At 34.0% G+C, this 12,864-nt stretch overlaps 1 pseudogene; it reads right to left on the bottom strand.

Moving 5' to 3' along the window:
- Positions 1 to 1,450: 1,450 nt before the first annotated feature.
- Positions 1,451 to 3,382, bottom strand: LOC128169180 (E3 ubiquitin-protein ligase TRIM71-like; annotated as a pseudogene).
- Between the last annotated feature and the right edge of the window lie 9,482 nt (positions 3,383 to 12,864).

The following is a 12,864-nucleotide window of genomic DNA, read 5'->3' on the forward strand; positions in this document are numbered from 1 at the left end:
TAAAGAGGATCGTTTATCCCTTCTGAAATATAAACCCAAAAACGAAGACAACAAGGTCCCATTTGTCACTACTTACCACCCTGTCCTTAGGGGCCTAAATGCAGTCCTTAAGAAGAACCTGCCAATCCTTTACAGCAATGATAAAATGGTTGAGGTTTTTAAAAACCCCCCGATGGCAGCTTTCAAGCGCCCTAGAAACCTTAAGGACATGGTGGTAAGAACCAAACTAAAGAACCCTCTGCCTAATGGTGGCTTTAGAACTTGTTCTGACACCAGATGTCTGTTGTGCAAACACAGCTCTGATGCAGACGACTTCTCTAGCCCCATTACTGGCCGTACTTACAAAATTTTCGCAACTACTTCTTGTCGATCTGACAATTGTGTATATCTCATCAATTGTAAATTTTGTCAGAAACAATACGTAGGGGAAACAGGAGACCTCAGCAGGCGCATCAATAATCATCGTTCCACCATCAAAACAAAGAAATTTAAAGAACCCGTCGGGGAACATTTTAATTTAGATGGTCACAAATGGGAGGACATGATGGTTTTGGTCATTGATCACAACCCTAACTGGACAGATGCGGAGAGAAAAAATAAAGAAAAATTTTGGATGCATAGACTGAAGTCATTCCGCCCTGACGGCATTAACAAATTAAGTGACTTCACCAAAATGAACATCAACTAAGTACTGATTTGTTTTCGTAGCAATATCACCATCTTCATCTTTTTCGGTCCATGTACAAACTATTAATCATGTTATTTTTTCAAATTTTTAGCTATTTCCTCAATCGGTTTTGTTCTTTTTCTTTATTTCACTTCCATTAGGTTTTACATTCATGATTATTTATGTGGTCTTTTACAGGGCCAATCTTCCCTACAAACTTTCACCACGAATTATCTTACTAGTACAACTTAATTAACAACAACCCCCAATTAGCAAGTTAATTCGTTCGCGTTATCTCTCAGCACTTCTTCACAGACCGTACGCTGCGTCGGACGGGATTTTTCTTTCTTGGGCTCGAATTCTTAAATATAAAGATGTAGCTGCCACGTTTTGATCCGGTGTTTAAACATTATCTAGTTTTTATATATTATTTAGTATTATTTAGTTTAGTTTAGTGCTAGTTTTGTAGATGTTTTTCTTCTTTATTATGTAGTTTTTATTTTGTTGTCCTGAAGAAGGGACGGGTTGTCCCGAAAATTTGACAATATTTTATTTTATTGTTCGTGTCGTTGGTTATTTTTAGTGCTTTTATATATATATATATATATATATATATATATATATATATATATATATATATATATATATATATATATATATACATATATATATATATATATATATAATAGTTTGTTTGAAAAGTAAAATATATATGCTGTCATTTTTTTACCATTAAATTCACTGCACAAAAACAATGAGTTTGTTACAATTTACATAGAGAAACTAAACAATAGTATTGTTGGTATGTAAAGAATATATGAAGGTGTTTATTTATTAACATAAACTAATTATATAATACACATAATTAACTGTTATACACAAACAAGTATAATATATACAGTCAGTTTGTCACCATATAATACATATAAACAATGTTACACTGCTGTGTAATGTTCTACACATATTGTATTTTCTTCACTATACCTGGTACCTCAGTCACAAAGAGGTTGTCTCTAGTGTTCACACATAAACCACGTGGATCCCGTAAATCACAGTTGTCAATGTAGCGGAGGAACTGTCCGTCCTGATCCAGGATGTGGATACAGTTGTTGTTACTGTCTGCTGTCAGGATCCGACCCTGGCTGTCTGTTGTGATGCCGAGTGGATCAAATGATTCCTTGGTAGTAGAGGGAGGACCAGTGTAGGTAAACCGGAGTTTCCCGGCCTGATTGACCACCACTACTGCACAGGCTCCATGGTCTGACACACAGATATCTAGGTTCCTGTTCTCACTGATGTATTTACTGTAATGACCAGATGAATAGAGACGTCGTCCTTTGTCGTTGTACTGAATACTTTGTTTCTCTGTGGAGCCAGAGTAACACACAACTTTTGTTTGTTTATCATCACTGACGATGACAACCAGGAGGTCACCAGAGGAGGTACTACAGACATTGAGAGGTCTCCACCCCTGTAGTCTGATCACTGTCTGTATCTGTGTATTCTTCACTATGTTCACAGTTCTATCATCGTAATCAGTATAAACTAGATCCCCACTCCTTGTCACTGCTATGTCCCATGGATCGTTCCCTGACTTGGTTTGGACTGACTTTACTAGTTCCCCACTGAGGTTGTAAAGTCTCATGATGTTGTCATCTTCACCACACGTCCACATCTCCTCATCACTCAGACAGGACACTCTGTATAATGGTTTACACTCGGTGTTTATCAGTGTGATGATCCGTGGTACATCAATGAGCGGTCTGTCCGGGGGAGAGGACTCAGCACCGGGAGATTCCATGGTGTAGCCATGTTCTTCTGTTTTGATAGATGACGCTGACAGAGAACCAAACTGTTGATAAAGCTGTTTTTGTTAATCTTCTGAGGAGTAAAACTTGGTAAAGACACTGTGAGTTTAGGAGGCAATCTTCTGAATTCATCATTCCTGGATTTGTAGGCAGAAACACGGCTGACATCATTGGAGTCCAGTAACGTCTTCAGTTCAGTAATGGTCTGTGTGATTTCAGAAATGGTGTGTTTAATTTCATCTTCCTGTTTGTCTAAGACAGCCAGGTGTTTGGTGTCCGTTTCCTCCATGTTAGATTTCATGTTTCTGATAATGGTGTCTATTTCTCTGTGCAAGTCTTCTCCATGTTTGTCGATTTCTGTTGTTAATTTCTGGGAGTTTTCATTCAGAGCAGATTTTTGAACTTGGTTAATGGATGCAATCTCTTGGTATTTAAGATAAATGGATTTCTCTATTTCTTGTAAATCTTTTTGAATTATTTCTTTCTTCTTGTCCATGGTTTTAGTTATTTCAATAAATTGATGGCCATTGTGTTCTTCAGAGGAAAGACATGTTGTACAAATAGGAATGCCACATTGTTTACAGTAAAGTTCACATATTTCTGAGGGATGTTTTTGACACTTTGGAGTATATCCCCTCTTTTTAAATGGTACCACTTTATGTTCTTTGGATTGATCAGATAAATGGTCCCCCTCACAGGCTTTACACAGATATTTGAAACAAATGACACAGTATATAGGGGGGCCCGGGGTCTCACAGAGATGACACCGTAACACATCCTGGAGGCTGTACTCAGGGTCCATGGTCAGACACTTTTATTCATGTTCTGAAAAATAAACACAAAAATTGGATTAATGATATATACAATAAAACTTACATATAATAAGTGAGATGGGTTCAGAAAAAGTCTTAACAGAAATGTTTCTATCATCTTGCTTCAAATAGTAACACAATTGTTTAAGGAGAAAATACATTATCCTTTTATTTAAACTTTATAAATTTGAAGCACTGAATCCCTTTTGAAACTCAACTTCATTATTGAAAGACAGATTTATATAAGGAAAAAGGAATCATTCTTTGAGTATTATGAGGTGATAATTTCGGTCGGGGCGTGATCAAATCCAATAAAGCCCAAAGGGCTTTATGATAGATTTGATCACACCCCGACCGAAATTAGAATCTCATAATTTTCAAAGAATAATTCCTTATTACTTATATTTATATAATTTTAAGCCATCATACGATTATACATTTGAATATGAATAAGCAAACCCTGCTGGCGCCTCGATTTGGCGTCATTTGTATTATGGGTTATATAGTACAAAATTGATACGTAGTTTTATCACAGGCAAAGACACTGAAAAATGTAAATATATGAATATGAGTTCTAAAAAGTGCATTAATTCTGTCTTCATAAAAATCTCATAATAGATAATTGCTTTTAAAACTTACTACTGCATCAAACAAATTCAAACAATCTTTACTATTAAAATATATTGTACACATATATTTGTTTGCGTTTTTTTTACTTTAATTGTTGTAAATTTTGTTACCATATTTCATTATATTAATTCTAAATAGTAGTATATCTAAAAAAAAAAAGATATATTTTTGTATAAATTTTTAAATAGAGTTTTCATTAATTACTAATAAATATTCCATTCCTTTACAGTTCAGATTTTATTTTAATAAACAAGAGGCCAATAGGCCTTGACGGTCACCTGCATGAGTACCACATACAAACTCGTTTAAGTCTCATATATGTATTTAGTGAAGTTTCATTCTAGAGTAGAAAATTTATAATGTTGTACAGACCACCTCCCTGCCTGAAATCTTTCTAAAAGGACAATGAAATCTATAACTTTTGCGAAAAACTTACAATTATAATAGAGTGCATGACCTGATATTGAAAAGATGCAAGATTCTGATATTTTATAATTTCCCCATATTTGTAAACTTTCAGGATATGTTTTATGTGCATATGTTTTCACAGATAAACTGAACCCTTTCCAAATGGTTTTACAATGTCTTAAGTTAACTTTGATAGAAGCTTCATTCTTTCTCTTTTTTAAAAATGTGAATTTGCTTATTTCTTTCATAGAAATTCCTGAGCAGAATAAAATAATAAGACAAATTTATAACCCCACCTCAGCCATAACCCTTGCCTTACATGTATATGTAGGTGACATAATATATCATTTAAGATGACAGCTTAAAGTTTTTTTTCTAAATATGCAGTCAGTTTTTATTTTGTGTCAGCAGATATTCTTTTTTTTAACATTATATATATTAACACTAATTGACCATTTTGGCCACAACCTGCGTTAAGACCCTCTACCCTATACACTAGATGAGTGTTTTGGCCCCGCCCTAGATTCAAATCCCTTCACTTGGAGACATGAAATAAAAAAAAAAAGATGATAGGTGGTTTTTTTCCTTCTTTATAATAATGCAGTCAGCTTTTATTCAGTATCAGCAGAAGTAAAGTCTAAAAGAAGACTATTTTCTTAAACATTTAAATGCTTGAACACTATATGACTATTTTGGCCCTGCTCTAGAGTCAGAACCCCTACCTCGGGGGAAATGAAATTTATGATTCTCATAGTGGGCTTCCTAGTCTAAAAAAGTCTTTACTCAGTTTTCCATACAGGTGAGTGGGAGTAGAGAAAATAATTTTTAAACATTATATGCATTTACATTAAACATCCACTTAGGCCCTACAGTCAAAACCCATACTCCAGGGGACATGATATTTATAATTAAGGTCTTCCGTTTCCAACGGAAGACCTTATAGTGATTGTTAGGTTTTTTCTTTCTTTCTTTCTTTCTTTCTTTCTTTCTTTCTTATTAAGGTCTTCCGTTTCCAACGGAAGACCTTATAGTGATTGTAATGTTTCTTATTATTATTATTATTTTTTTTCCCCTTTTTTTGTCCACAAGATTTCTCAGAGATGGCTGGATGGATTTTCTTAAAATTTTCAGGACTGATAGGAAATTATAATATCTCTAGGCGTTTTTTTCATTTTTTCAAAATTCACTTCCTGTCGTCCGTTTCCTGTCCCGCGACAAAAAGCTATGGACAATGAGATCTCAGAAACGATAAAGACTTGAACCTCCAAACTTTGAGGGATGATAGACCTAAAGTTGTAGATGTGTTTAAATTATTTTGTTTTGTTCGTCGTAACTTCCGGTCGTCACCGGAAGCTCTTCAAAAATTATGGTTTTAGGCATTTAATATATTTCTCGGAGAATTGAAATATAAGTATAAATGCTTACATAGTGCATCTTTCCGATGTTAACTTAAAATAAAAATTTTACTTCCGGTGAGATATCTCAAATATCTCATGTAGCCTTTTTTAAAACAAATGTTTGAACCCCGAGATCTCAGAAACTGTAAGTGATCAAGACACGAAACTTACAGGGATGATAGACATTTGATAGAAGATGTGTTTAACCGTTTTTATTTTGTCGATCGTCACTTCCTGTCCACACAGGAAGAGTTTAAACAAATAATGTTTTTTAAAAGTTTAACCAGATTTCTCAGAGATTGCTGTATGGATTTTCTTGAAATTTTCAGGACTGATAAAGAACGATAATACCTCCAGGCGTTTTTTTTCATTTTTTCAAAATTCACTTCCTGTCGTCCGTTTCCTGTCCCGCGACAAAAAGCTATGGACAATGAGATCTCAGAAACGATAAAGACTTGAACCTCCAAACTTTGAGGGATGATAGATCTATAGTTGTATATGTGTTTAAACTATTTTGTTTTGTTCGTCGTAACTTCCGGTCGTCACCGGAAGCATTTCAAAAAATTATGTTTTAACGCATTTTATTTCTTTAACACAAAATTGAAATATATGTATAAGCGCTTTCATATGTCATCTATCCGATGATTAATTAACAAAAAATTTTTACTTCCGGTGAGATATCTCAAATATATCAGGTACTCTTTTTAAAACAAATATTATTACAGCGAGATCTAAGAAACTGTAAGTGACCAAGACACAAAACTTACATGGCTAATAGACATTTGATAGAAAATGTGTTTAACTGCTCTCATTTTGTCAACCGTCACTTCCGGTCCACACCGGAAGAGTTCAAACAATTAAAGTTGTTTAAGAGTTTAACTGTTTTTGTTTGACAATATAAGATATGTTGATAGCCAATAAAGTCCTGTTGTGTAATGATTAGAAAATACTTACTTTCATTTTCATTTAACACTTCCGTTTGTCCGTTTCCTGTCCCGAGACAAAAAACCTTGTTTCCTTGAGATTTTAAAAACGGTGACGACTTGAACAATCAAACTTTGTGGGATGATAGAGGTATGTATGTACATGTGTATACACTATTTTGTTTTGATCGGCGTAATTTCCAGTCGTCACCGGAAGCACTTCAAAAATTTGTTTTTTTTCATATTTTATTCATTTTACATAAAATGAAAATATCAGTATACAATCTTACATATGTCATCTATATAATGTTAAATTAGCAAATAAAGTTTACTTCCGGTGAGATATCTCAAATGTCTCTATGTAGCTTTCTTTTTTACAAATTTAATATCCGCGAGATTTTTGTCACTGTAAGCGAATAAGACACGAAACTTTCATGATTGATAAAAATTTGATTGGGGATGTGTTTGACGGGTTTAATTTTGTCAACTGTCACTTCCGGTTCTTACCGGAAAGGTTCAAACAAATCATGTTTTTAACAAGTTTAACTGTCTTTCTTGGGTGTTTATTATAGCCTGACAAACAGTGATGTACGCTGAGCAAATGTATGAGAAATATCAGCTTTTGTTTTTATTAATCACTTCCGTTTGTTCGTTTCCGGTCCCGAGACAAAAATATTGTTTCAAAGAGATCTTAGATTTGGCAGAGACGTGAACAACCAAACTTTGAGGAAAGATTAACTTATGATTGTACAAATGGTTAACATTTTTGTTTAGTTCGGGGTTACTTCCAGTTGTCACAGAAAGGACTTCAGAAATTGATTTCTTTTTCATTCTCATTGTTTTACATGTAAGTTACGTCCGTATATATCATTCACAATAATTATCATATCCACTTTTTTCTCTGTTAGAAAAGCAATGTCTTACAGTTAAATCGATACATGTATATCAAAACGGAAGACCTTTTTGTTGCTTTTGCAACAAGAGTCTAGTTATTATTTTTTCCCCTTTTTGTATCGTCAATATCTCAGAGATGCCTGGATAGATTTTCCTAAATTTTTTAGTGATGATTGAAATGAAAAAGATCTAGAAGTTTGTGATTTGAGTTTTTTCTAAATTCATTTCCGTTTGTCCGTTTCCTGTCCCGCGACAAAAAGCTTGTCACCTCGAGATCTCAAAAATGGTAAAGACTTGAACATCAAAACTTTTTTGGAATGATAGATCTATAGTTGTAGATGTGTTTAAACATTTTTGTTTTGTTCGGCGTAACTTCCGGTCGTCACCGGAAGCTGTTCAAATTTTTTTTTTTACGTATTTCATTTTTTTTTCATTAGAATAAAGATATTAGTATAGATCCTTACATATGTCATCTATACAATGTTAAATAATCAAAACAATTCTACTTCCGGTGAGATATCTCGATTATCTCAGGAAGCTTTTTTAAAACATATTTTGTACCCGCAAGTTCTCAGGTACTGCACGTGATTAAGACACGAAACTTTCACTAATTATAGACATTTGATTGAAGATGTGTTTAAATAGTTTCATTTTGTCTTTCGTCACTTCCGGTCCACAGCGGAAGAGTTCAAACAAATCAAACTGTTTATCCGTTAAACTGTTTTTATTTGATAGTTTTAGGCTACTTCGATGAATAATAATGTAAAATAGGAAAGTAAACAAGATATAAAAATTTTAATTTCATTAAGCACTTCCGTTTGTCCGTTTCCTGTCCCGAGACAAAAAACCTTATATCGACGAGATCTCAAAAACGGTAACGACTTCAACCACCAAACTTTGTAGGATTATAGACCTGTGTACGGACACGTGTAAACACTATTTTGTTTCATCCGGCATAACTTCCGGTCGTCACAGGAAGTACACAAAATTCTGATTTTTTAAAAATATGTTGATTATTTAGAATGGAAGTAACATTTTAGTTATAAAAATACAAGAGGTCATCCACACATGGTAAAAAACCAAAAAAGTTGTACTTCCGTTGAGACATCTCAAATATCTCAGGTAGCCTTCTTTTAAAAAAAACAAACTACCCCCAAGATCTCAGAAACTGTGAGAGATCAATACACAAAACTTGTATGGATAATGGACATTTGAATGAATATGTGTTTAACGGGTTCCATTTGGTCGTACGTCACTTCCGGTTTTCACTCGAAGTGTTCAAGCAATAAAAGGTTTTTTTTTTAACATTAGAATTTTTTTAACATTTTACTCAATGTGATGAACAATAACGTATCATAGGTAAATGTACTAAAATACGTATTTCAATTTCTTGATCACTTCCGTTCGTTCGTTTCCGGTCCCGAGACAAAAACCTTTTCTCAACGAGATATTATAACTAACAAAAACTTGAACATCCAAACTTTGAGGAAGGACAAGGCAATGTATGAAGATATGTTTACTATGTTTTGTATGATCCGGCGTTACTTCCGGTCGTCACAGAAAGTACTCAAAAAATGACGTTTTGTTTTTGTTTTGTTTATTTCTTAGGAATTCCTTAACGGTATAAAGTATATCCATTTTCTGTTTACAAGAGAAATGGATCTTTTGTACAGATTTATACATGAGGAACGGAAGAACTTTTTGTTGCTATAGCAACAAGAGTCTAGTTTTAATTATAATTACTAAGTCAGTTTTTCATACAGATGTGTGAGAGTAGAGAAGAAGAATTTAAAACACAATATGCATTAATTAACTCTATATGGCCATATTGCCGCCTCCTCCCCCCACCTACGGGTTGAACTTCTGACCCAGGGGCCATGAGCTTCACAATTTAGGCAGAGGAGTTCATGAGTAACCATGCATTTAGTTTTTTCCCCATATGTGTTGGAGCTAGTATAAAGAAGAATATTTTCTAAGATTTAATACATTTTCACTATATGGCTATATATTGGCCCCGTTCTAGGACCCAAACTTCTGACCGGGGGTCAAGAATTTCACAATTTAGTTTTAACAAAATTGATATACCGTTTATATATACATGTATGAGATTATATAAAGAGAAAGATTTTCTAAGATGTAATACATTTTTATTATATGGTCATTTTCGCCCCGCCCTAGAGTCTGAACCCCTGACCCAGGGGCAATTAATTTCAAAATTTTGGTAGAGGGACGTGTTATGTACATATCCATGCATTTCCTTCATACATGTATGTATCGGTGTAGAAAAGATTTTTAAAATTTGTTAATTTATTGTTAATTTAATGCAGACATGCAGTGTCATGCAGGCATGACGGTCGACACACACAGTCATGATGACGAATGAAGACCAACTGCAATTGGTCACCTGAGTGACTCAGGTGACCTAAAAAATGCTTTAGGTTGCTGTTTTTGTCCACTTTTGTTATTCAAACAAAAAATCTGTTCATATTTTCTTCATTAATTTTCAATTAAAGTAAGCTGATACATTTCAGCAATATTATACATATATAACATGGCTTCGAGGGTGACATACCAGAATATTTGCCCCGAGGTGACAGGAAAGCCCTGGAGTGTTATGTCGCCCGATGCCGAAGGCAGAGGGCAACATAACACTCCAGGGCTTTCCTGTCACCAAGGGACAACTATTCTGGTCTTGTCGCCCAAGAAGACATGTAATATATGTTATATAACATTTTTAAACAAATCAAACTCGGGTTATCAACATATTTATTTAATTCACAAGGCAGGGGCAAATGTTTTTAAAACACTCATGCTTGAGTTTATCACTTGTCGTATTTGCCGAATTTTTTTAATCAAATAAACTATCGAGTTCATCTGAATTTAGATTAACAAACCGCACACGTTGGCCTGACATGTTTGACGAGGCCGGGTCTAATTTTTTCTGCCCTAGATTTTTGAATGAAATTTTTTACAAGAATTTCTAGTGATATAATTATTATTTTAAGATAAAAAAAATAAGACATTTACCATACCGTTTGTTTAAGGGGTCATCTCAAAGTTTGTTAATTTTTAACATAGGACGTACCTATGGGATTTTGCATGAAATGTACCAAATTTCCACATTTTTTAAACTTCTGCCCTAGGGATTTCTTTTTTTTTGTTCTACATATTAAAGTTATTGCTAAAAGGCATCAAATGGTCAAATAAAAAAACCTTTCACATTCTGGTTTGTTCCAGGGGTCTTATTAAAGTTAATTTTTGTACGCCCTATTTCCAAGTTTGTCAGATAATGGCTATTTTTTATTTGACAAAGACGGAAATGGTGATCTTTATTGTGTTATTAAAACATTACGACATATTTAAGTAATAAATAAATATATAACATCACATAATATGTTTTACGGTGTGACCGTTGGGGCGAGCGCAGAAGGAGTCACACATCTGTCATCATTGTTAAATGCAACCCGTGGACTTAACCAAACCAAAAAACTTTGGCTTTATCTCGAAAACTTTTACCACCGCAAGGAACCGGGAGATATCAAACTTTTATTCCAATGGTCCCTTCCTAGGTTTATACACTTAAACAAAAAACTACCACTGAGCATTAATAAAATGTTAAACAGACTTATTAAAATATTTTGATAAACACAAAGCCGGTTTTTTAAATTTTTTTTTATCTCTTCTTTACCTTTTAATAATGATCATTAAAATCAATAAATTGTGTGTCTGTGTTATTTCTCATTTTGTTCCTTGTTGTTACCGGTGTTTTAGTTTTCCTCTGTGACATCAATTTTGTTTTTAATCTTTTTAATTTTTGTACGCTATACGTTGTAGACATGTTCCCTCCCCCTTTTTTTAGTGTGTGATAACCAATATTATTGAAAGGTTTGACCACATATGCAACTATAACAAATACATGTATATTTAAACAGTTTAATTTTTTTCTTTTATTTATTCATTACAAAATGACGTGGGTACACTAGATCTAATACCGAGCGCAGCGAGAGGCGGGCGAAGCCCGCCTCGCGAAGCGAGGATTAATGGTAACACGTATATAAGAAAATCAGTGAAAAATGAGAGTTGAATCAGGGGTACTAAGGGCTAAAAAAATTTCTTCCAGCCCTGGGCGCCGCCATATTGGCCGCCATTTTGATTTTAAAAAGTTAGTTTGATCATTGATTGACTGGCACTTATCGATGTTTATTGCTCCTAAACTCGATTAAAAACTTTCCAATGTTTCAATAGAAGGTAATTTAAATTTTAAAAAATTAAAGTAAAAAACAGATAAGTTTAAATAGTGCTTCAATCAAGAAATACGACTAGTTCTACGTATATCTTATCAAATTATCAGATGGAATATAAAAACATAAACATCAAGGAATTGATCTTTTATATAGATACTGAATAAAGTATTAAATTTTTATTACCTGTAGTCGTGATGATTTAAATGAAAGAAGAAATAATATTTTGTCGGAATCACGTAACTCTCTTCGGCTGTTTCCGAAGACAAAACTTGTACGTTTTACGTACGAGACATGACGTCATAATGTAGACTGAGCACGCGACGTTTAGTTTAACTTTTGCTAATGATTCTAAAAGTAGGCGGATCCAATGTGTGCATTTCAAATAAATTGTTGTATAAATATCAAACTGTACTGTGTTAAATCTGCACTCGGTCCAACGGTCACACCGTTTACATATTAATGATAAGACTTTTCTTTTTTAATAAGTTTTTGTCACCTACCTAACGTATACAATGATTGGATCAATATGACAATAAATTTAGCATGGAACTTGCATGTGTATTTACTGAGCAAAAAAATCATGAAAACAAAACTAATCAGCCAAAGAGTCACCGTTAATAGTGAGCGCAGTATCAGTATTAACGGTGACTCCCTACTGTGTACTTCCTACACGTTACATTCAGTACAGATGCTTGATCCACCTCTAAATGTATCGCGGGAATATAAAACGCTAGATCACTGTGACGTCATACTTAACTTTTTGCACTCGACAGTTTTCGTAAATTGTCGGACAAATTCGGGGAAGGAAATGACGTCATAGGTACAGTTTTTTACGTAAGCATATGTGTTGTTTACTTTAATGTTTTTAAAAGGATTTTTTATTGTTAAATGAAAATGATGTATGCGATTTACAGGTAAGAATTTTCCTTAGAAACGCTTCCTGTTCCGCCAAGTTGCTATGCACCGCAAAGGATCACTCGGATAGTAGAACGTTTTCACGCGGGTCCACAAAATTTTCTTTGAACAATGTGCAGATTTCAACTCGAATTTCCTCCGTTCGTACACGTTGTCTATGGAGCTC

Source organism: Crassostrea angulata, unplaced genomic scaffold (assembly GCF_025612915.1).
Source record: "Crassostrea angulata isolate pt1a10 unplaced genomic scaffold, ASM2561291v2 HiC_scaffold_106, whole genome shotgun sequence".
NCBI classification, from domain to species: Eukaryota; Metazoa; Mollusca; class Bivalvia; order Ostreida; family Ostreidae; genus Magallana; species Magallana angulata.